Here is a 24294-nt window from a genome sequence, read left to right on the forward strand (position 1 = left end):
TTTCCCCACAAGCACTGCAGCATTTGACAGCTCCCCTAAACCTCCCCCGACTACCGGCCCACATTGTTGCTGGCATTGTAACCCAGGATAGCACACCCACCTGCCCCCTGCCTCTGGCAGTGCAGCAAATAACACCCCTAACCTGCCCCCATGAGCCGCTGGCTGTGCACAATAGCGCACACAACCTGCCTCCAACCCCTCGACCTTGGGCACTGTAGGCCCTGATAACTCAGCCAACCTGCCCCCCACCCCCACAGCAATGCAATGCCAGATAGCACCCCCACCAGCCCCTCCCTACCCCCGCGGCAGGCAGTGCAGCCTCAACAGCTTACCAAATATGCCTCCCCAACCCCCTGCAGGAGGGCAGCGCAGCCGCAAAAAGTGCACCTACCCGGCAAACTTTCTACCACTCTAACAGACCTGCAGTCTCGGTCGCCACCACCAACCGCAGCCAGAGGAGCCTCGGTGGCCGAGGCTCCAGCCTCCAGCGCGGAGCAGGGGGCCCCCCTTCTTCCAGACCGCTAGCCAGTCAAGAGCAGCTCCCGCTGCCATCCTCCCTTCTACCGCTCTGGCCGTGCAGCCTGCCGTCTCTGTCACCACCGCCAACTTTAGCGAGGCGAGCCACAGTGTTGCAGGCTCCAGCATCCAGCTCCCCCTTCTCTTGATCTGCTAAGCTGGGAACAGAGTAGCTCCACCGGCGGATTTAGGAAAGCCTAGGATGGCGTGAGGCCTCCTCAGCATGCACATGGGGTTATGCACAAGGATTCTGAACTACATGTTCTGATTGGATGAGAGAAAACCTCTAGGCCTTCTCTGATTGGACTTTATTTCATACGCTGACTGGTTGTCCTAAGACTTGCTCTCATCCAATCAGAACATGCTAACAAAGTCCAATCAGAGTAGGCCTCTGAGTTTTCTCTTACCCAATCCTGGAACATGTAGTCCAGGAACCTCATATGCATAACCTCAGTATATAAATGGTGCCGAAGGGGAGTCAGGCTGTTCTAGGCTCATGCGTGTCTGCGCGCGGGGCTGCTCCATTCCCGGCTTAGAGGACCAGGACAAGGGCTAGCCGCCGCTGCATGCTGGAGGCTGTGGCTGCGGCACCACAGCTCGCCTCACTGCGGTTGGTGGCAGCGACGGAGACTGCAATGTGGCTGGAGTGGTAGGAAGGGGAAAATAGTTTTGGGGTAGATGGAGGAGTAAAGAGGGTGGTTAGTGCCAAAGGGAAAAGAGGATGGCGAGCAGGAGAAGGTGTTGCAAAAAGACAGTGAGGAAAAGATGGTGGGGAAAAAATGTTGGGGGTAGGTGGAGGGGGAAAAACGGTGGTGAACAGGAGGGAGAGAAGGTTTTGTGGAAAGATGGTGGGGAAAAAGTTTTTGGGTAGATGGAAGGGGGAAAGAGAGGGTGGGGGGGGAACGGGAGTGAGCAGGAGGGAGAGAAAGTTTGCAAAAATACAGTTGGGAAAAAAAGAAAGGGAAAGAAGAGGGTGGGTAAAAAGATTTTGAGTAGATGCAGCGGGGAAAAGGGGTGGCAAGTGGGAGGAGAAAAGAGGGTGCAGAGAGGGAGGGGGAGGAGAGAGTGGCGAGCAGGAGGGAGAGAAGGTTTTGTGAAAAGGCAGTGAGGAGAGAAGCTTTTAGGTAGATGGAGGGGAAAAGAGGGTGGCAAGCGGGAGAAAGATAAAGAGGGTGGCGAGCGGGGAGAAAAGGTTTTGGGAAAAACCGGTGGGCAGAAAAGAAAGTTCAGAAAGAAAACGCGGTGGGTAGAAAGTGGGTAGATGGAGGGGGAAAAGAGGGTGGCAAGTGAGAGGAGAATAGAAGGTGCCCAGGGGGAGTGGGGAGAGTTGGGAAAAAGATGATGGGGAAAATAGTTTGGGGTAGATGGAGGGCAAAAAGAGGGTGGCAAACAGGATAGAGGAAAGAAGAGGGTGAGCGGGAAGCAGGGAAGGCCTTTGTGAAAAGACGGTGGGGGAAAATTGGGGAGGTAGATGGGTAAACGAGGGTGGTGAGGAGGAGTAGGAAGGCAGCTTTGCAAAAAGATGGCCGGGATGTTTTTGGGTAGATGGAGAAGGGAAAGAGGATAGCAAGGAGGAAAGGAGAAAAAGACGATGGGGAAACGGTTTTTGGGTAGATGGAGGGGGAAGGAGGGTGGCGAGCAGCAGGAGTGGAGAGAAGGCTTTGGGAAGAGATGGGAGAAAATGTATTTGGGGAGATGAAGGAACAAAAGAGGGTGATGAGAGCAGGAGGGGCAAAAAAGGGTGGCCAGGGAGAGGGAGAAAAGACGGTGGGGAAAAGTTTTTGGGTAGATGGGTGGGGAAAGCAGTAGTGAGCGGGTGAGTAGAGAAGGCTTTGCGAAAAGATGGTGGGGGAAAAAGGTTTTGGGTAAATGGAGGAAGAAAAAGGGTGGTGAAAGAGAGGGGGCCAGAGGTGGTCGGGAAAAAAAGATGGGGAAATAATGGCGGGGGACAAAGGTTTTGAGTAGATCTTTTTCTGATTTTTAAATCAGATTATTTGTATTTTTGCTTTTGAGTAGCTTCAGTTCTTTATATGTTTTGTGTATTAACCCTTTGCCTGATGTATAGTTTGCAAATACTTCCATTGTCTGGTTTGTTTCTTCATTCTATTGATTGCTTCCTCTGCTTTGCAGAAGCTTTTAAGTTTAATGTAATTGCATTTCTCTATTTTGGCTTTTGTTGCTTGTGCTTTTGATGTCTGTTTCAAAATCCCTTGTCCTAACCAATTCCATGAAGCATTTATCCTATGTCTTCTTCTCTAGTAGTTTCATAGTTTCAGGTTCTACATGTCAATCTTTGAGTAGATTTTTGTATATGGTAAGATAAAGATCTAAATTTATTCTCGTACATGTGGGTGTTGTGTTTTCCTAGCGTTTACTGAAGAGATTGTCCTTCCCAAAGGTGTGTTCTTGGTGCCTTTGTTAAAAATGAGTTGACTGTAAATGCGTGAATTTATTTCTGAGTTCTCTATACTGTTTCATTTGTCTTTGTCTCTGTCATTCATCTATGTCTGTCTGTCTGTCTCTGTCTCTCCTTGCCCCTTTTTTTGCCCGTACCATGGTATTTTGGTAGTATATTTTGAAACCAGGTATTGTGATGCCTCCAGCTTTTTTCTTTTTATTCAAGATTATTTTATCTGAGGTATTTTGCATTTCCATGTGAATTTTAGAATTTTTTTTCTATTTCTATGAAGAATGTGTTTTGTAATTTAACGTGGATTGCATTGATTCTGTAGCTCACATTGGGTGATACAGATATTTTACCAATATTCTGCTAGTGCTTGGACATGGGATATCTGTCCATTTACATGTGTCTGCTTTAATATTTTTCATCTATGTTTTATAATTTTGTTGTGGGATCTTTAACCTTTTTGGTTATCTCTAGGTATTTTTTTGGTGGTAGCAGTAATGAAATAGCTTTCTTGATTTCTTTCTTAGGTGTTTCACTATTGGCGCATGCATGTGCTACTCATTTTTGTATATTGATATTGTGTCTAGTAACTTTACTATATTTATTGTTTCTAGTAGGTTTTGTTGTATAATCTCTAGGATTCTCTCCATATGTAAAAGATCATGTCACTTGTAAACAGAGACAATTTGAATTCCTTTTTTCCCATTTGGATGCTTTTTATTGCATTCTCCTGTCTAATTGCTCTAGCTCAGACTTCCAGTACTATGATGAATAAAAGTGGTAAAAGTAGCCACACTCGGGCCAGGCGCAGTGGCTCATGCCTGTAATCCCAGCACTTTGGGAGGCCAAGGCGGGCGGATCACGAGGTCAGGAGATCGAGACCATCCTGGCTAACAGAGTGAAACCCCGTCTCTACTAAAAATACAAAAAAAAAAAAAATAGCTGGGCGTGGTGGCAGGCGCCTGTAGTCCCAGCTACTCAGGAGGCTGAGGCAGGAGAATGGCGTGAACCCGGGAGGTAGAGTTTGCAGTGAGCTGAGATCGCGCCACTGCACTCCAGCCTGGGTGACAGAGCAAGACTCCATCTCAAAAAAAAAAAAAGTAGCCACACTTGTTCCAGATGTTAGAGGAAGAGCTTTTAACTTTTTCCCATTGTTTATGATGTTAGCTGTGTTTTTGTCGTATGTGGCCTTTATTGTGCTATGTTTTTTTCTGTACTCATTTTGTTGAATTTTTATTATGAAGGAATGTTGAATTTTTTTCAGCATCTACTGAAATGATTATATGTTTTTTTCTTGATTCACTGAATGTGGTGTAGCACATTTATTTATTTGTGTTTATTGAATCATCCTCATATTCCTGGGATGAATCCCACTTGATTATGGCAGATGATATTTTTATTGTCTTGTCAAATGCATTTTTCAAGTATTTTGCTGAGGATTTTTGCATCTGTGTTCATCAGGAGTATTTCCCTGTGGTTTTCTTTTTGTGTTGTGTTTTGGTCTGCTTTTTGTACCAAGGTAATTCTGGCCTCATAGAACAAGTTTGGAAGTATTCCTTCCTCTTCATTCTTTGGGGGAATGTTTTGGTAAAATTGGTATTAGCTCTTTTAAAACATTTGGTTGAATTCAGCAGCAAAACCATGATTCTTGTGGGTTTCTTTGACGGGAGACTTTTTATTACTGCTTTAATTGCATTACTCATTATTGGTCTGTTCAGGTTTCTTATTTTTCTATCATTCTATCCACACCAGCCCAGGGATGCAGGGGAGGTCCCAGCAAGTGGCCACGCCAGCTGCTGCCCTTCTCCCCTGGCCATTGACACATCTGGTTCACCTCAGCATCCCTAGGTGTTATGAGGAGGGCAGAGTGTAGCCAGCCCTGGCCTGGGAATGCACCAACATGGGGTCCCTGGTGAGTCCAGAGCTGGGGCTGCAGCTAGAACTTCAGGGCAAGAGAGACCCCATGCCCTTCACTTCCTGGTCCCAGTCCTGAGGTTCCAGGAGTGGGATCAGAGTGGGCACCCGTGAGAAGCTGGTGGCGTGGGAGGGCTGTGTGTTCTGCTGAGGCACCGTGTCCCCACTGCTGTGCTGTCTCACAGGCCCCTGTCTCTCTTCTTGCTCCTGGGTGATAGCTGTGGTCATGGACATGTTCACCCATGTGGACATCTTCAAAGACCTGCTGGACGCCGGCTTCAAGAGGAAAGCAGCTTTGTACATCATCGTGGATGAGAGTAAAGTCAAGTACGTTCTGCATATGTGTGAGCGGACCCGCATGCACCTGGGGCACCTCAAGGTGAGCAGGCTCCTCACTTGCCTACGTGGCCAGATGGCAGGGGTCATTCAGTTTGTCAAACACCTCGAGTACCTGCCTGCTCTGGACGGAGTCCTGTGCCAGGCACTCAGAGTCCAGTAATCCTAGAGCCTCTGCTTGAATTCCCTGAGGGACAGGATACTCGCTATGTCTGATGGGACAGAGATAAGATAAACATTGATGAGGTGCTTGCTGACCAGGTGCTGGAGCTCATGCCAAGTGCTGCATCATATGTTATTTCAGAGCAGCCCATGCCACATTGGTTACCTGTCTGCTTGCATACCCCTGGTCATAGTGTGCTCACTATGTCCTCAGGTAGCTCGTGGCCTATCTGGAGAGATTCAGTTCCCAGGAAGTCTTTCTTGGGTTAAGCCAAAACCTGTCTCCTTAGAATGTCCATTTACTGGTTTTAGGATCTGGCTCAGACAGAAGCAGCTCTCCCTCAGGCTGAGGCCAGGGAAGGCTTCCTTGATGTCTGCACAGTTGAAGTGGATTTGAGGCACATAAGCAGAGTGGAACCTTTAGGGTGGGGAGAAAGCACGGAACAGAGGTGGATCAGAGACGGCTGCCAGTGGGGTCAAGGTGGGCTGCAGGTCCCCAGCGCTGCTTTTCTGTGTGTCCCTGGGCATGTCACCTCCCCTTTCTGGGCTATACAACATCTCATTGCTCCAACTCTGTTCTGCCCAGACACCCTGGCATTTGGTGTCTGGCTAATTTTTTTTTTTTTGAGACCGAGTCTTGCTCTGTCACCTAGGTTGGAGTGCAGTGGTGCGATCTCGGCTCCCTGCAACCGCTGCCTCCTGGGTTCAAGCAATTCTCCTGCCTCAGCCTCCCAAGCAGCTGGGACTACAGGCGCGCACCACTACGCCCAACTACTTTTTGTATTTTCTGTAGATACAGAGTTTCACCATATTGGCCAGGCTGGTCTCGAGCTCCGGACCTCGTGATCCACTTGCCTCGGCCTCCCAAAGTGCTGGGATTACAAGCGTGAGCCACCGCACCCAGCTAGTGTCTGGCTAATTTTTTTGTATTTTTAATAGAGACAAGAGTTTCACCATGTTGGGCAGGCTGGTTTTGAACTCCTGACCTTGTGATCCATCCACCTTGGTCTCCGAAAGTGCTGGGATTACAGGTGTAAGCCACTGTGCCCAGCCAATAAAAGCCAGTTTTAAAACAGAAAAAACAGCTTTGAAATTGAGGGCTGCATTTTTACAGAGAATATTTTCCAGCATGTGCAATCTAACATAGTAGCACTATACTCCTCACTTAAACAGACTAGCTTTTATAATGAATGATTTTGTTTTAAAATGTGAGTAACAGCACACCAGGGGCTGTGACAGCATGATCGCTTCTGTTAACATCTCTTTCTAATACCGTAGTCCCACGTAAGCTGCATTTGGCTTTCACGGTTTCACTTACCTACAGGCAGTCCTGGTCTGAAAACATTAAATGAAAAATCCACAGATAAACAACTGACAAGTTTTAACTTGCTGTGCTGTTCCAAGTAGTGTGGTGGGAGCTCCTGTCACCCCCTCTACTCAAGGCCCACCCAGGACGTGAATCTTCTCTGCCCACAACATCCACCTGTCTACCTTCCCACTTGTTAGTCGCTTAGCAGCTCTCTGGGTCATCAAATCCTCTGTTGAGATATCACGGAGTTTGTGTTCAAAGAAATCTTGTTTTACTTAATGTCCCCAAAGTGCAAAAGTACTGATGCTGGCAATTCACAAATGCCAAAGAGAAGCCATAAAGTGTTCCTTTTAAGTGAAAAGGTGAAAGTTAATCACAGGGCATGCATGTGTAGAAACAAAGATAATCTATATTGGATTTAGTACTATCTGTGGTTTCAGGCATCCTCTGAAGATCTTGAAATGTATCCCCTATGGATAAAGGAGGACTACTATATTCTCAATGGATTTTGCAAGAAGAAAATTAATCATTCACAAAATATTTTAACCTTAGAATTTAAATAAATGTGTATATTCTCTACAAGTTAAACACAAATATTGTAATAACCTATGGCCACTTTTTCTTATTTTTATGCCATTTGAGTAATGACTGGTATTGATTTGCTGAGGTTCAAATTTTGAATTCTAGTTTTTCTTAAACATGACTTATATTAATAAGAATATGTTCAACTCTGGTGTGCTTTATCAGTCAAAAACACAAATTAATTATGCAGAGAATATTATTTTCTTTTTTGAGATGGAGTCTCCCTCTGTCGCCCCGGCTGGAGTGCAGTAGCGCAATCTTGGCTCACTGCAAACTCCACCTCCTGGATTCAAGTGATTCTACTGCCTCAGCCACCCAAGTAGCTGGGATTACAGGCATGCCCCACAATGCCTGGCTAACTTTTCTATTTTTATAAAATCTAAAACCTGGGACCTGGTATAAGGCCTGGGTATCCACCTGGGGCTTGATTTTAGCAGGGGCCTGAAGTTCTAGCACCTGGTGTCCACCTGAGGCCTGGGTGTCAGCCTGGGACCAGATGTCCAGCTGGGGCCTGAGTGTTTCTCGGTGCCCGAGGACTTCCTGGGCCCGGATGTCCACGTGGGACCTAGATGTGTACCTGGGGTCTAATGTTCACCAGGAGCCAAGGTATCTACCTGGGGCCTGTGTCCACCCAGGGCCTGATGTCCATTTGAAGTCAAGTGTCCACCTGAGGCCACATGTCCACCTGGGGCCCAGGTGTCCTTCAGGAGCCTGGTTTTGACCTGGGGCCTCAGTGAACACTTGGGGCCTGATGTCCACTGGGGTCTTGGTGTCCAGCTGGGACCTGATGTCCACCGGGTTCCTAGGTATCCTCCTGAGGCCTGGTGTGCTGCTGAGGCCTGGTTTCGGCCTGGTTTCTACCTGGGGTATGGGTATCCACCTGGTTACTGTTGTTTACCTAAGACCTGTTGCCCACCTTGGACCTCTTGATCCTCTGGGGCCTTGTGTCCACCTGTGCCCGGGTGTCAGCTTGGTACCTGATATCCACTTGGGGCCTCCACAGCCACCTGGGGCCTTGTGGTCCCTTGAAGCCTGAAGTCCTGGGTATAGGTATCCACCTGGGTCCTGGGTGTCCACTTGGGGCCACATGTCCAGCTCTGGTCTGAGTGTCCCCATGGGGCCTGATACGCACCAGGGGCCTAGGCATGTACTTGATGCCTGGTGTCCATATGGAGCGTGCTGTCCCATGAGGATTGATACTCAGATGGGGCCTGGTATCCACTTCGGGCCTATTGTACTCCTGGAGTCTGATACCCATTCTCTGCCTGCTGCCTACATAGGGCCTCATGCTCCCCTTGAGCCTGGATGTCCACCTGAGTCCTTGGTATTCTCTGTGGGATGGCTGTCCACCTGTGACTTTGTGTCCAGCTATGGCCTGGGTGTGAGCCTGGTGCTTGATGGACACCTTGAGTCCGTGTGCACCTGGGGCCTTATGTCTATCTGGGGACTAGTGTCTACTTGGAGCCTGATGTCTATATAGGGACCATGTGTTTATCCAGGGCCCGATGTCCATCTGGAATCAGATGTTCCCTTGGGGTCAGGGTGTCCATCTGGGGCCTAATTTTCACCAGGGGCCTGCTGTTCACCAGGAGCCTAGGCATCCACCTGTGGCCTGCTGTCCACCTGGGGCCCCCTGTTCACCTTGGCCCTGATACTTACTTGGGGCCTGGACATCCACTTGGAGCCTGGGGTTCAAGTGGCGCCTGGTGTTCCACCAAGATGCCTGATGTCCATCTGCGGCCAGGTTTCCACCTAGGGCCTGGTACGTACCTGGGGCCTTGGGTCCACCTGGGGCCTGATATTTGCCTGAGGTCTGGGCGTTCACCTGGGGCCTGATGTCTAGCTGGGGCCTCATATCCACCTGGGGCCTCCATGCCAAACTGCGACCTGATGTCCAGCTGAGGCCTGATGTCCATGCAGGAACTGGAGTCCCTCTGGGACCTGTTGTCCACCCGGGGCCTGATGTCCAATGTCCACCTTGAGTCCAGTGTCCACTTGGGGCCCGATGTTTTCCTGGGGCCTTTGTGTCTGCTGGGGCCTTATGCCCACCTGGAGGGGATGTGTCCCATGCACCTGCCCTTGTCCTGGGGAGAGTGTGTAGAGAGTTGCTCTGGCCCTGCCCCTTGTCATCTGGGAATTGCCCCGCCTGCTAACGCGGTGGGGAAGGTGTCATCTTGACTCAGGTGGGTGCTGGGTTTCAAACTGGGGCCTTATATTTACCTGGGGACTGCTGTCCATGTGGGGCCTGGTGTCCACGTAGGTGCTGGGTATTCACCTGGAGCCTCACATCCACCTGGGGTCAAAAGTGTTCACCTGGGGCCTGATGTTACCTAGCACAGGCGTTGCACAGAATACACACAGACTGGAAAGGAAGAAGGAATGGAAACGTGGGACCTACGTATTCAGTATAAGAAAAGTGAAAATAGCAACCAGGAAAGAACACAAAGAAAGTACGAGAAGGATGGTATGAAGAAGACACAAACCAACCTAGGCCCAGTTTCCTAAGAAACACTGGAAACCACACTGAAATGAAATGTCAGACGGAATCAAGCCATCTCTGGATTTTCCCCAGTGGGCCGCTCAGTGTCAGCGGGGATGGGAGCAACTGGGACTCTCCTACATCACTCTTAGGCCTAGAAATTGCTAAGGCCGCCCCGAAAACATCCTACTCACTTTTCAGAAAATCACAACTTGCAAAGTACAGCAAAACCAAAGAAGGCCAAGAGCTTACCTTGGAGAAAGTTCTCGCAGCCCTGGGCGCCACTGGCTGGCTGGTTCTGTGGTTGCTTTGCCAGCAGGCAGCCTTTTCTCAGCTGCCTTTCTTTGTATCAGGTGGCGGTGGCTGATGACCCGTGTGGCCTTTGCCCTTGAGGATTAGCCCAGCAGGTTGACTTAGGCCTGGAGCAGCGGTGAGGGCAGCGTTCTCTGGCGCTGCCCTTTTCCTGTTGGCAGCAGGATGGGGCGAAGCTCCAGGGCCCCAATTCCAGCACCTGACTTGGAAGCATCCAGCGGCCTGTGGCACGACGGTGGTGGAGGCGAGCCTGAGCGACTGCAGCTGCATCTCTGTTCCCAGTGCCATCTCCAGATCTTCATGCCCTGAGCAGTGACCTGGGCCAAGAAGTCACTTTCCTGGATGGTGTCTTCAGGAGGGCACGTTCCTGAACCGTGAGGGATGGGTGTTCAGCAACTCTCCACAAACTTTTCCCAGGAATTGGGCGAGGTGCATTGTGCCACAGCCCTTTCTGGGTAGGCATAAGGCCCCACGTGGACACCCAGGCCTCAGTCAATATTCAGGAGCAAAGTGGAGACCTAGGCTCCAGGCAAACATCAGGCCTCAAGTGGACAGTCCCAGGTGAACATCGGACATCAAACACCAGATTGATGCTATGTCTTAGGTGTACGCCAGTTCCCAGGTGGACTCCAGTTTCCAAATGGACATCAGGCACCAGGCGGACATCAGGTTCCCAGTTGACAGATAGGTTCCAGATGGACACCAGGCTCCAGTTGAACATCAGGCCCCAGGTGATGCCTAGGCCCCACGTTGACACCTGGGCCCCAGGTAGACATGAGGCCCCACGTGGATAGTTATGTTCCTGGTGAACATTAGGCCCCAAATGGACACTCTGGTTCCAGGTGGATATATGGCCTCAGGTGGCCATCGGGTCCCGGGTGCACACTGGACTTGAGGTATACATCAGGCACGAGGTTTACACCCAGGCCCCAGGTGAACTGAATGTCACAGATGGACTTCAGGCCCAAGGAGGATACCAAGGCTTCAGGCGGACACCCAGGCCTCACGTGGATATTAGGTCTTAGGTGAAACTCAGGCTCTAGTTGGATACCGAGTCTTCAAGTGGACATAATAATGCCCCAGGTGGAACCCAGGCTTTAGATGGATACCAGGCTCCAGGTGGACATTAGGCCCCAGGGTGACACCAAGGCTCCACGTGGACAGTAAGCCCCAGGTGAACCCCAGACCTCAGGTGAACATCAGGCCCCTAATGGATGCCTACACTGCAGGTTGACATCAGGCCCCAGGAGGGCACCAGCCCTCAAGTGACCACCAGGTCCCAGGTGGCTGTGTAGTACCCAGGTGGATATCAGGCATCAGGATGACTCTCAGGGCCCAGGTGAATGCCAGGCCACAGATGAACAGCAGGCCCAAGGGGTGGACACAGGCCCCCGGTGAACACAAGTTCCCAGATGTATACCCAGCCTGATGTGCACCTGCAGACCAGAGTTCGCCTAGGGTCTGATTTCTCCCTGGGGCCTGGGTGTTTTCCTGGGACCTATAACCTGCCTGGGGTCTGGTGTTTACCTAGGGATGGGTATTCACCCTGGGTCTGATGTCCGCCTGGGGCCTGGGTGTCACCCTGGGGCCTGATGTTCACCTGGGGCCTTCTGTTTATCTAGGGCCTGATTTCCATCCTGAGACTGGGTGTCCACCTGGAGTCTGTGTCCCCATGTGACTTGGTGTCCAACTGGGACATTGGACACCGGTAAACACCAGGTCCCATGTGGATTACTATGGTACACCTGATGTACACCTTGAATCCAGTGTCCACTTGGTCCTGATAGCTACCTTAGGCCTGTTGTTCACCTGGGGCCAGGCGTTGTGCTGGGCCCTAATGTCCACTAGGAGCCTGATGTTTACCCGGGGATCTCGACTCCCACCTGGGGCCTGGGTGTTTCCATGGGATCTGATACCCTTCTGTGGCTTTGGTTTCAATCTGTGGCCTGATGTTCACCTGGCATCTAGGTATCCATGTGAGGCCTGGTGTCACCCTGGGACCTGATGTTCGCCTGGGGCCTGGTGTCAACTTGGGGCATGGGTGTTCACCTGGGGCCTAGTAGTTTACATGTGCCTTCGTGTTTACTGAGTTCTTTAGTGTCAACTTGTGTCTTAATTTCTACCATGAGCCTGGTGTCCACCTGGAGCCTGGGTGTCACCCTAGGGCCTGAAGTCCTGGAGACTAGCTGTCCAATTGGAGCCTAGGTATCCACCTGGGTCTGAATTTCACCTGGGGTCTGATGTCCATTTGGAGTGAAGTTTTCACTTGAGTCCTCACGTAAACCTGGGGCCTGGGTGTCAACCTTGAGCCTGATGTTCACCTGTGGTCCTGTGTCCACATTGGGACTGATTATTCACCTGGTGCCACATGTGCACGTGGGGCCTGAGGGTTTACCTGGCTGATGCCCACCTGGGACCTTATGAGTTCCTGGGGCCTAGGTATACTCCCTAGGCCAGGTGCCCACCTGGGTTCTCATATCCACATTGGGCTTTGTGTTCACTTGAGGCGTGGTATTCTTCTGGGGGTGGGTGTTCACCTGCGACCTCATACCTACTTGGGGCTTGGGTATCCTCCTGGGGCCTGATATTCCCCTATGACCTGGGGTGCAACTGGGGCCTGGGTGTCAGCCTGGCAGCTGAGTTCAGTGTCCACTTGGGGCCTGGTATTTAGCTGAGGCCTGACACCCACCTGAGGCCTGGGTGTTTAGGTGTGGCCTGTTATCTTTCTGTTGCCTGGGTTTTTATCAGGAGCCTGATGTTCACCAGGCCACCTAGGTGTCCACCTGGACCAAATGTCTCTCTGGGGCCTGATGTTCACTTGTTGTCTGGTATTTACCAAGGGCTTGGGCATCCACCTGTTGACTGATGTTCAGCTGGGGCATAGATATTCACCTGGGGCCCGAGGGTACACCTGGTGCCTGACGTCTGCCCGGGTGCTAGTAATCCACATGGGCCTGGTGTTTACCAGAAGCCTAATGTTCACCTTGGGCCTCATGTTTACCTGGAGCCTTGGTGTCAACCTGGGGCCAGATATCGACTGGGGGCCTAGTATCCACCTGGAGATGGGATATCCAGTTGGGTTCTGATGTCCACCTAGGATTGTCCTCATGTATGGTGGATGAAATTTAGGGCCTGGTGGTGAAATTTAAAAGAGAGCCTTAAAAGCTATTGAGCCAAGTGAAGCAAGCAGAGGAAGGTCATTCCATTCCGGCAATGAGAAGAATGTGAGCCCAGTGATGGAGCCATGAACAGCTCAGTATGTGTTGGGATCTGCAAGAGGGAGGTAAGTTGTGGGTGCACTGGAATACCAGACCAGGGACGGGAGGATGCTTTTCAAGCTGCCTTTCACTTTTTCCTCGAATGTCATAGGAAGTCAGACTTATTCTTTGTAGGTCAGAGTGGAGTGTTACCTAATATCAACGTTTGCAGGAAATGAAGTGGAAACACTTTTCTTAGATAGAAGAGATAGCACTTGCAAAAATTTAGAAATGTGAGGGAACATAAATTGGAAATAATTTTGTTTTTAAAACAAGTAGTTAATAATACTTTACTTTCTATTTATTTATTTATCTATTTATTTATTTATTTATTTATTTTTTGGAGACAGTCTTGCTCTGTCGCCCATGCTGGAATGCAGTGTTGTGATCTCGGTTCACTGCAACCCCTACCTCCCAGGTTCAAGCGATTCTCTGCCTCAGCCTCCTGGGTAGCTGGGATTACAGGCACGTACCACCGAGCCTGGCTAATTTTTTTGTATTTCTAGTAGAGACACGGGGTCTTGCCACGCTGCCCAGGCTGGTCTCAAATTCCAGAGCACAATGTGATCCTCCCACCTTGGCCTCCCAAAGTGCTGGGATTACAGCCAGGAGTCACTGCACCCAGCCAGGATGTTTATTTTTTAACCTTCTATTTGTCTGATGTCTGGGCTCTATGGGGAGTGGCAAGGGAAAGTGGTATACATTTAATGACACAGAGGAGACTTTGACCTAAATGGTGAGACCCTGAAGTGTGAATGCTTTGGAGGAGAATATAGATCAGAAGTTTATGATCAAAGTAATTATTTACAAATAGATATTTTCCATTAGTTTATTTTTAATTTGCAGTTCTATATAACATTGGAAGTAATATTCTTTATGTACAACTACAATAGATTTTATCCTTTTTCTAATACTTCTGTTCTAGTTACAGAACCATGAATGACCTCTTTGATAACTGGAATGAAAATGTTGTAGCTGCTTATAAGATTTTTTAAAGATAATTCTTTACGACAGCCTTGGCGGGGGTGCATGTTGGTGTGAGAGAGGAGTAAGTTAAGGGGATGATATGAATATCAAAGAGAAACTAATGAATAAAGAAGTCCAACCTTAAGATTAGTTTCAGCAGAAGTAATTTTCCACCAAAATTTCAGATTACCTTTTCACTTATATAGGAGTGTGATTAATTAGGGAAGACATTTGTAACACTTGCACTTTTAAAACCATATTTATTATGCAGCATTGCAAAGCAGTCTTTCCTTCCACAGCCCCCAGTCCCAGAACAAAAAAAGTATGAGGGAAAGTACCTCAGAAAACCCAGTCAGAATATGCTATATTTGAAAATAGCCATTTTGTGGAGACCTTAGCAGAAATTTGGCCTTGAAGTCATCTGGGGACATTTTAAAATTCTTACCTGTGTTAGATTCACTAGTTTAGATGTTGATACCATACTACCATAGCCATGCATGTAATGGTGGTAAGCTTTAAGGTTGAATATAGTATATTTACCAGAATTTACGTAGATTTGGCTGATCTTTGAGGAAATGTTTACATGACGCCAGTTATGATTTCACCCTGTGCTAAAGAACATGTATATGTTTTTGCCATAGGTGTGTTTTCTTTACATTATTTATACAAATAATTTTCTATAATATCTGGGAGCAAACTGGGGAATTTGGCAGTCCAATTGGCAGGTCCCCTCAGATACCCACGGGCCGATGGCATTGGTGCCGAGTGACCAGGTTCACAGTGCAGCTTGTGGCTCCAGTCCAACTGGCAGGTGGCTCTTCCTCCACGTCCCAGCTGCCATTTTCATAAAACAATCCGTGGTGTCCCGCTCGGAGACTGGGTTCCTGGCTCTCCCACTTGCATTGCTGTAGCAAGAGATCCATAGAACATATTTTAAAATGTTACTTGCTATTTGCTTAAATGTAGACTTTTCTAGGCTATTTCTTTTCCTTACTCCATTACTGAACAACTCCCTTACTTCCTCCTCCCCCCCCAGTATCACTCCCAAGTAAGGGATTGGTTTTAGTCCCAGAACTGAAGTACCCTGAGCTCCATTCGAAGCAGTACTCTACAGAGACCCACATTTTCTTTATATTTTGCATTTAACAAGTTTAGTGAGTAGTTATTTTTGCTGAATTTATGGACCCTTTGTTTTAGATTTGCAAGACAAGAAAAACTTTTACAGACTTCTTACTTAATGTTTTATTATAATGCAGACCTGTACAGTGTTGTATGCTGAAGATACTGGAATGCCTGTGTGCTCTTCTACCGGAGAGTGTCTGATCAGAACGCTTCAGTATGACCAAAGAAACTCAACTTAGCATTGTCCTGCAGGAAGCTGAGGATCTCTCTCTCTCTAAGTTCTTCTTCTGTATAATTTCTTCTGTGTGCTTTGAGTAGATAGAGTGTGATCTTTAAAAAGATCAGGCAAGGCTAGGTGCCGTGGCTCATGCCTGTAATCCCAGAACTTTAGGAGGCCAAGGTGGGCAGATCATCAGGTCAGGAGGTCGAGATTGTCCTGGCCAACATGGTGAAACCCCGTCTCTACTAAAAAATACAAAAAAATTTGCCAGGCATGGTGGTGCATGCCTGTAGTCCCACCTACTCAGGAGGCTGAGGCAGTGGAACTGGAGGTTGCAGTGAGCCGAAATTGTGCCACTGCACTCCAGCCTGGCAACAAAGCGAGACTCTGTCTCAAAAAACAAAACAAAACAAAAAACAAGGCAGTTCCTCAGAGAGTGGATCCAGGGTCAGAACGAAGAACTTTGTACATGGACACAACAAAATCTTTATAATATCTGACCTACAGAATTCCACTATTGCAATGGATCAGTGACTTCTGTGTTTTTTTCCCATCTTCTATTTTCCAAATGAAAAATTTTACTGGGACTGGGAGGGTTCCAACATAGCTGAATAGGAACAGCTCCAGTCTACAGCTCCTAGCATGAGAGACGCAGAAGACGGGTGATTTCTGCATTTCCAGCTGAGGTACTGGGTTCATCTCACTGGGGCTTGTCGGACAGTGGATGCAGGACAGTGGGTGCAGTGCACTGAGCGTGAGCTGAAGCAGGGTGACGCAACACCTCGCCTGGGAAGCAGGAGGGATCAGGGAATTCCCTTCCCTAGCCAAGCAAAGCTGTGACAGACGGCACCTGGAAAATCCGGTCACTCCCACCCTAATACTGCACTGTTCCAACACCCTTAGCAAACGGCACACCAGGAGATCATATCCTGCGCCTGGCTCAGAGGGTCCTACACCCACGGATCCTCACTCATTGCTAGCATAGCAGTCTGAGATCAAACTGCAAGGCGGCAGCAAGGCTGGGGGAGGGGCGCCTGCCATTGCTGAGGCTTGAGCAGGTAAACAAAGCATCTGGGAAGCACGAACTGGGTGGAGCCCAGTTCCTAAAGCTTTTCTGCTTTAGGAATCCCATGTGTCCTGCTTTTTGGAAATGTCCCCAGAGGATACTTTGCAGAAATGCTGGAGGCACTGAAAGCCTTCGTGATTTTTAGCCTGGGGCTCCCATGCCTGGTGGGGCCTTGGCCCAGGCCTTCATGTTCCTGTTAACAACCTTCGATGCCACCCACCTCTGGACAGGTTCCTTGTTATCCCCACAGACATGCGATCAGACTTTTTTTCAGTTTTCTTTTTATTTCTAGAAAGAATGCTTCTTTGATTTTCTGGGCTTTATGTATAGAATTCAAATTTCATTTTAGCCTCTCCGTGTCCACAAGAAGTCACACCACAACAAGCTTGAAGTCACATCGATTGTTATCTGGAAGGTATTAAAGCTTTACCACCTTGAGGGTCAATCTGGACCCCAGACTTTTCTGAGCCACCATGGAAGTCAGCTCCCTCTTGCCAGGCGGCCTTTGATTTCCCTTTATTTTATGGTTGTATAAGGCAAAGCAAAATGTGTGTGTGTTAAATATATTCAGCCCTGTGTATCTGTGGGTCCTGCATCCTCACATTCTACCAAGCTTGAATCAAAAATATCCACATCCCCTCATAAAAAAGATGGTTGCATTTGTACTGAACATGTACAAGCCTTTCTTCCTTGTTACTGTTCCCTACATGATAATGTATAACAACTATTTACGTAGCATTTGCACTCTATTAAGCATTGTGAATAATCTAGGAATGATTTGAAGTATGAAGGAGAATGTGCCTAGGCTGCAGGCAGGTACTGTGCCATTTCATGTCAGGGACTTGCCCAGATTGTGGTGTCCAGTGGCGTTCCCATGTCTTCAAATATTTCCATATGTGGAGGTCTCAGGGTCTCAGTTATGTTGGTCACCCCTGATTAAGGAAGTCAGTTCTTCATGATCATAGGCACTTTTTGGAAGCTTTAAATACATCTATTTTGATATATTTTAAACATTTTTAAATAAAATCGGAAAATGTGAAGATACTAGTGGTATTTTTGAAAAGAATGGAGAAGTCATTATTCTAAGAGTAGGACTCATTGTTAAAACTTTCTAATAATAGAGGGGAGGTCTATGTAATTTATACAATTGTCACTTCATCTCAAGATTAAATAGCCTTTTCCAGGAGGCAGCAGCTTAATTCTCTGGTCCATTTGGGTATATAGATGACCTCAAAAAAAGAATTTAACATTTATCTTTGTAGAAAATAAGCAATTGGAAAGTTCTCCTTAATCCTGACTCTTAATTTATGGCTAGAAATGGCATTGATATGAACATAAGGAGTGCTATTTATTAATATATTGCTTTTCATAAATCAGTTCCTTTTTTGTAATTAGGTAGAAACAGAACAGAAAGCCATTCTTGATTTTGGTGACTGGAGTTGTGGAGGCTGGAAGTCTCTGCCAATAAAAGCACTGAACCGGACACACACCACTTACCAATCAAGTTGATTCTCAATGTTGTGAGTATGAATGTACAGAAAAAAATGCTGTTCACAGAATACATTCTATGAACTGAACTATTTTTGTTAAAGATTTTGTTAACACAGTTCATGTTCTTATTGCTATTGGCTTTACTGACACTGAGTCTCCTCTTTCGGAACAGAGCACCGTGGCCTGGCAAGATCGGACGTTTTCCGAGGAACCCGGCTGAGCTCCTGTGAGAGCTGCTCCCTGCACTGATGTGGTCCCTTGGCTGGCAGGCTGCTCTGTGATCAACCAGGTGACACCTGCCTGTTATGAGGGACAGGTAGGAGAGGATGGGCTTTCCATCAAAACAAACAAACAAACAAAAGTAAGTTTTTCAAACTCCTTTTCTTTCATTCAGATTTCCTCTTAATACTAGTATATATTAATTTTTAAATTTTTATTTCATAAGGTCCAGAATTTCTGATAATATCACTTCTTTTCCAGAGTCCCAAGAAGGAACTCGGCTCTTCAGGTATGATGTTTATGTTTTCTGGGAATTGCTTTTCTGTGTATCTAAATAGACTACAAATTTGAGACTGATTTCCTCTGTCAGTACATGTGAATACTTCCAGTCATCTGTCAAGTATCTTCTGTTGTTCTGACAATGAGGCAGATGCCTGCTGTTTTGGGTCAAACCTAGGTGAATGTGCATGACCACAGCAAGTACCACTGAGGACCTATTGGGATATTTTCTCTAAATTGATCTCATCTCATTTACCAGTTGGATGTGCTCTTGCTTTTTCTGCTTCTCCACTCATTTCCAGTCCTATTTTAATTCTTTAAAAAATCTTCTTGCCTACATTTTTCTGTGGCCCCTAAGGACATTGTGTTGGACTGCTGATGGCGTGTACAATTCAATAAGTGTCTGGTCTCTGAACTAAAAGAACAACCCTTTTGAATTTTAGAGATTCAGGACTCAGGAGAAGACTTCGTGGTGACAGTTGACGTAGAAGTTGACAGCCCAAACCCCACACCAGTTCTTAGAAGTATTGATCTCCAAGAAAGAGCAGAAAGAGCTACAACTCCTGCTCCCAGGGACTTACAGGTACCCTCAGTCCTCCCCTCTGCCTTCATTGTCTTGCATTCAGACTGATGTCGCTTTCATGGTGACAGATTGTTGAAAGGTTTGTCTCACTCCATCTTCTAGATGATGCATTTGGTGGCCGTCGTGGCTCCATCCACAAAACAGACCTTACCTCTGAGAAACGCTGGGAAAGTTGTAGTTTATTTAGATATCAACCTATGAATTATTGTCAAAGCACCATAAAGTAGTCTTTCCTGAGACTGTGAGGGTTCCCTGCCTTCTGAGGGTCCCGGTGCTGCCTGCCCCTTCAGGGTGTCCTGAGGACCAGGTGATGGAATCACTGAGAGTTTTAAACACTGGCTGTTTCTCTAGGGTGAGGTGTATGCTATGGTGCTCTCAGTGTAGACTCCAATGTCTTGGATGTGAAAAGCCAGTTCTAGATTGATTTCTGAAAAATGTGCATGTCAGCTTGTCGCTGGAATTGGGGAAGAGTCACCCACACACTTTGACCTCTTTTCTGAGACCCGAAGGTGAGTGAGAGTATGTTAGTGACAGGAAATCGGGGGTGTAGTTTGTGGGACATCAGGTTTGTTATGGAAGAAAAAGAAGAAAAAAAGGCGCTTTCCAAGAGAGCAGGATGAGTTGAGACTCTGATGGACTGGGAGAAAGGGAAAAATAACCTCTCTTGGTAAATGAGAAAGGAATGTAAGGCAGGAGTCACTGAGTGAAAGCTGCCTTTTTGTAAGTCCGCATTTAATTATTATTCTGTCACTGTTTAGGTCCCAGAATGAGAAAGTCCCTCTTTAGTGGATCTAGAGAATCTATTCGTTAAACCTGGAGAAGAACATGAGGTTATAGTTTCTTTTTCTCCAAGGGATCCCAAAGTTTGGGAGTAAAGGTAACATAAATATGTTTATAATGACAAGGTTTTACTCATCTCTCAAAACAGCCACTCTCTTGGAGGTGCTTCAAAATCCACCATCTGAATGACAAAGTCCACATCTTACTTTTGCTTATAGATGCTATGAATCTGTGTAAACTCTTTCATTTAGCTTCAGATTTTCTTTTTGTTACTGAGAATCTCCTTTGAAACCAGCTGAATAGATATTAAGGAATCATTCTTTTTAAGTATATTCTGACAAAAGTAAATAATGAACAAAAATTTTGATTTTTCTCATTCACTTTTCTTATTCTCCCAGAAACTATTTGTTGATTTTGTCAGCTGTTGAGCTATATTTCTTCATTTCTTCTATAGGCCCATGAATTCTGGGCTTTCAAATCCTAAGTGAATATCAACTTAGAGCCAGAGTTCCCCTGTCAAGAGTACCAAGCTTTGCTTGTGTGACCCTTGCTTAAAGGGCACTCTCCTCTGAGACACACATGGCTTATCCCCCTACCTGGGTTACAGAACTCTTTCGTTTGCTTAGTGTGCTATTAGGATCTTAGGGAAGAATAGAAGAGTCCTGCCTGCACCAGTGTGAATGCCTGTGCCTGGAATGCTTGTCCTCAGCTTCCCTGGGCTGGCTCCTTCTGGGAAGCTTTCCTCCGCTCTTCCCAGATTTCCCGTGAATAGCATGCTTGTAGCACCATGGCCGCTCACACCCCCTGTGCAGATGGCATTGCGATCGTCTCTCTGGACCATTGCCTATATTCTTCTCTGGAGTACAAGCGCTAAGGGTGGGAATAACATTGTATCCTCAGCACCTAGGTAGGTCTTTTGGACACAGGCGATATAGAAAATAGTTGACAAAAGAATTGAATTCAGAATCTTCAACTCCGATTTCTGTCTCTGTTAGGATCTAAAAAATGTTTGTGCAGCCATCTGGACCTCAGTATGAAGTGGTGTTAAAAGGTGAAGTCCATTCTTCAGGAAGTAAACCTCTGCCACGTGGATCATGCTCAGACATCCTATTGAAGTTTGTCCAACAATTTCTTGCTTTGGAAGGTGTCCCTCTTGGTGGAACACAGTAAGTGTCAAAGATGGACAAATAGTCAATCCACTGTTTGTACATGTATTGGAGAAGATCCCAAATTAATGTTTGGAGGACAATTTTGTTGTAACAGACAGTGTTGAGGCTCAGTTGTACAGAACTGGAAAAGCCTTTAGATGTGCATGTGTCTAGATTCAGCCTTTGTTTAACATATATTCCAATCCTGATCCTGCCTTCGCCAGCTGCAAAGTACCTGACATGTGACCACAGCACAGGAGCTGCTGAAGAGGGAGTATTATCACCTCAAACTCACAGCCACCTGGTATTTTCAAGAGCCAGCCAAGAGAGAGATTTACAGAGAGCTGTGGAGAGAACATGCAGTCCATCCAGCATCTCATTCAGCTAAATTTCTCAGTCTGTCACCCCGTGGTTTTAGCAGACCCCGCAGAAGTGGTTTTGATGCTCTGGCCTTGGGTGTCACACTGTGCCCATACCAAATGGAGCACCTCAAAAGGAGCAGACCCTAAGGAATGGGATTTAGTATTTACTGTAAAATTAGGTTTTTGAGACTCCCCATATTATACAGATTCATCTCTAAAGGTCTCAACTTTCTCTTTTAATACAAGGCAGAGAGACATAGACCACAGCTTAAATAATTTAGTAGCTGCTGATTTTCCCCAAATTTGAATAAGACCCTTCTTTTAACAGACAAAATGTGGGTGAGATGGCAACGTAACTCACAAAAAACTGGTGCCTCTTCTTTTTTGAGGTGGTTATGGGCTTGTGGAACTCAGCTGGTCATACTCACCTTATAAGTGGATTGGAAGGTGTATGTGGGATCATCTTTATCCTCTGGGATGTATCCTCACCAAATTGGACTGTCTTCCATCTAACTGGGAAACTGTAAAGACTCATTATAGAAGCCATCTGCTTCCACCAGATGGCTATACCTTCTTCACAGGCAGCCACGATCAATGTTGACCTGCAAGTTGAGGCCTTGGCCGAGCACACGCCTGCAATTTTGAGTAATACACACCATACCCTTACCCTCCTGAGGACACCTCTCAGATTAGGCAGGTGGCCTTACCAAACCACATGGCAAAGCCATTTTAACTGCAGCTCAAGAGGGAACTTGTGCTTTGATCAAAACCAAATGTTGCAGCATGTTTGAGACTACTCACATAATATTACCCAGGCTAAGAAAGCTTCAGACACTCATATCTCTGCCATTGATGCACTGTCAGTCAACTCCATATCGGCTTGGTCCTGACAACTGCCCAGTCTTTGGAAAGCCTTCCTGCTAGTTTACCTGGGATAATTTTACTTATTTTGCTTTGATGTTGTTGAGTATATGATGGTTGTACTCTTTGTATAGGAACACAAGATAAGCTTACTCCATACTTTCTTAAATTGGACACTTATTAATCTTCCAGGTTTCACCTTTTGCTGGAACTCAGAGCTACAAATGATGCTTAATGTACCAACGCCTTCTGACTGAGCTCCTCTCTGCCCTGAATACAAGAGACCCTAATAGTTATGTGGAAATATCATCGCCCCGTTCAGCATGAAGAAGTTACAAAAGACGGACCTTCATCCTTCTGCAACCCTTAGGATTAAGGGTCCTCTTGTAAAAGGGAGGGGAAATATGTAAGAAGCATTCAAACGAGAGCGACTCCATTTTGAACAAGGGCTAAGAAAAATGAAGCTGGGTCCTTTTGGGCTGCATGCCCAGGAGGTTAAGCATTCTTAGCCTCAAGATGTTTACAATTGAGGCAACAGATTAATAATGTTTCCTAAACAGACTCAGGACTTAACAGACTCAGGAACGTCTTGATACTTTGAGAACAAAAGCACTTCTAGTTTTAAATACGCATTGTACCTAGGATGGATGCTTTTCTTACTTTTGGAAATGCCCTACCCTGTCTATGGAGTCACTATTCATTCCCTCCTTTATTAAAGTTGCTTCTATTTTGCACTGTGGACTTGCTCCAAATTCTTCCTTGCATGAGATCCAAGAACCCTCTCTTGGGGTCTGGATTCGGACCCCTTTCTGGTAACAGGTGGATCTACCATTCTGGGGTCTGGAGGATGGTAGCCCTCTTCTTACAGCTCCACTAGGCAGTGCCCCAGTGGGGACTTTATATGGAGGCTCTAACCCCACGTCTCCCCACCACACCATCCTAGTTAGAGGTTCTCTGGGTTTTGTATAAATTTTCTGAAATCTAAGCGGAGGTTCCTAAGCCTCACTGTACACCTGCAGGCTTAACACCATGTGGAAGTTGCTAAGGCTTACAGTTTGCACCCTTGGAAGCAGCAGCCCAAGTTGTACCTTGGCCACTGTTAGCCATGGCTGGAGCTGGAGTGGCCACAGTGCGGGGCATCATGTATTGAGGCTGCACAGAGCAGGAGGGCCCTGAGCCTGGTCCATAAGGCCTTTCAGTCTTCCTGGGCCTCCAGGCCTGTGATGAGAGAGACTGTCATGGAGGTCTCTGAAATGCTTCTGAGGCTGTTTTTTCATTGTCTTGTCAATTAGCAATTGACTCCTTTTTACTTGGGCAAATTTCTGCAACTTGCTTTTAATACCTCCCCCTGAAAATGGATTTTTCTTGTCTACTGCATGGCCAGACTGCAAAGTTTTCAAATGTTGAAGCTCCGCTTCTCTTTCAAATATAAGTTTCAGTTGCAAGTCATTTCTTTACTCAGGCATATGAGCATAGGCTTTTAGAAGCAGTTAGGTCAAATCTTGAATGCTTTGCTGCTTAGAAATTTCTTCCACAAGATACCCTAAATCACCTCTCTCAAGTTCAATGTTCCACTGATTCTTAGAGCAGGAGCACAATGCCGCCAGTCTCTTTGTTGAAGCATATGAGAGTGACCTTTACTCCAGTTCCCAATAAGGTTTTTATCTCCATATGAAACCTACTCAGCCTGGACTTCATTGTCCATATCACTAATCTGCATTTTGGTCACAACTATTTAACAAGTCTCTAGGAAGTTCAAATTTTTCCCTAATCTTCCTGTCTCCTGAGCCTTCCAAACCCTCACAGCCTCAGACGATTACCAGTTCCAAAGCTGCTTCCATATTTTAAGGTATCTTCAAAACAGTGTCCCACTCTGGGTACCAATTTTTGGTACTAGTTCATTCTTGCATTGTTATAAAGAAA

General features: G+C 46.8%; 1 long non-coding RNA gene across 2 annotated transcripts; it reads left to right on the plus strand.

The window, feature by feature from the left end:
- Positions 1-1000: 1000 nt before the first annotated feature.
- On the plus strand, positions 1001-23110 carry LOC129533419 (uncharacterized). 2 transcript variants are annotated; one of them, XR_008679638.1, is made up of 9 exons: positions 1001-1165; positions 5056-5216; positions 18044-18168; positions 18312-18500; positions 18620-18647; positions 19081-19220; positions 19979-20097; positions 20996-21166; positions 22564-23110. It is a non-coding gene; the product is annotated as an uncharacterized lncRNA (long non-coding RNA). The 2 variants fall into 2 exon arrangements; XR_008679639.1 differs by lacking the exon at positions 19979-20097 and having other exon boundaries at positions 1002-1165; positions 22564-23104.
- Positions 23111-24294: the final 1184 nt, after the last annotated feature.

Source organism: Gorilla gorilla, chromosome 4, assembly GCF_029281585.2.
Source record: "Gorilla gorilla gorilla isolate KB3781 chromosome 4, NHGRI_mGorGor1-v2.1_pri, whole genome shotgun sequence".
Classification (NCBI taxonomy): Eukaryota; Metazoa; Chordata; class Mammalia; order Primates; family Hominidae; genus Gorilla; species Gorilla gorilla.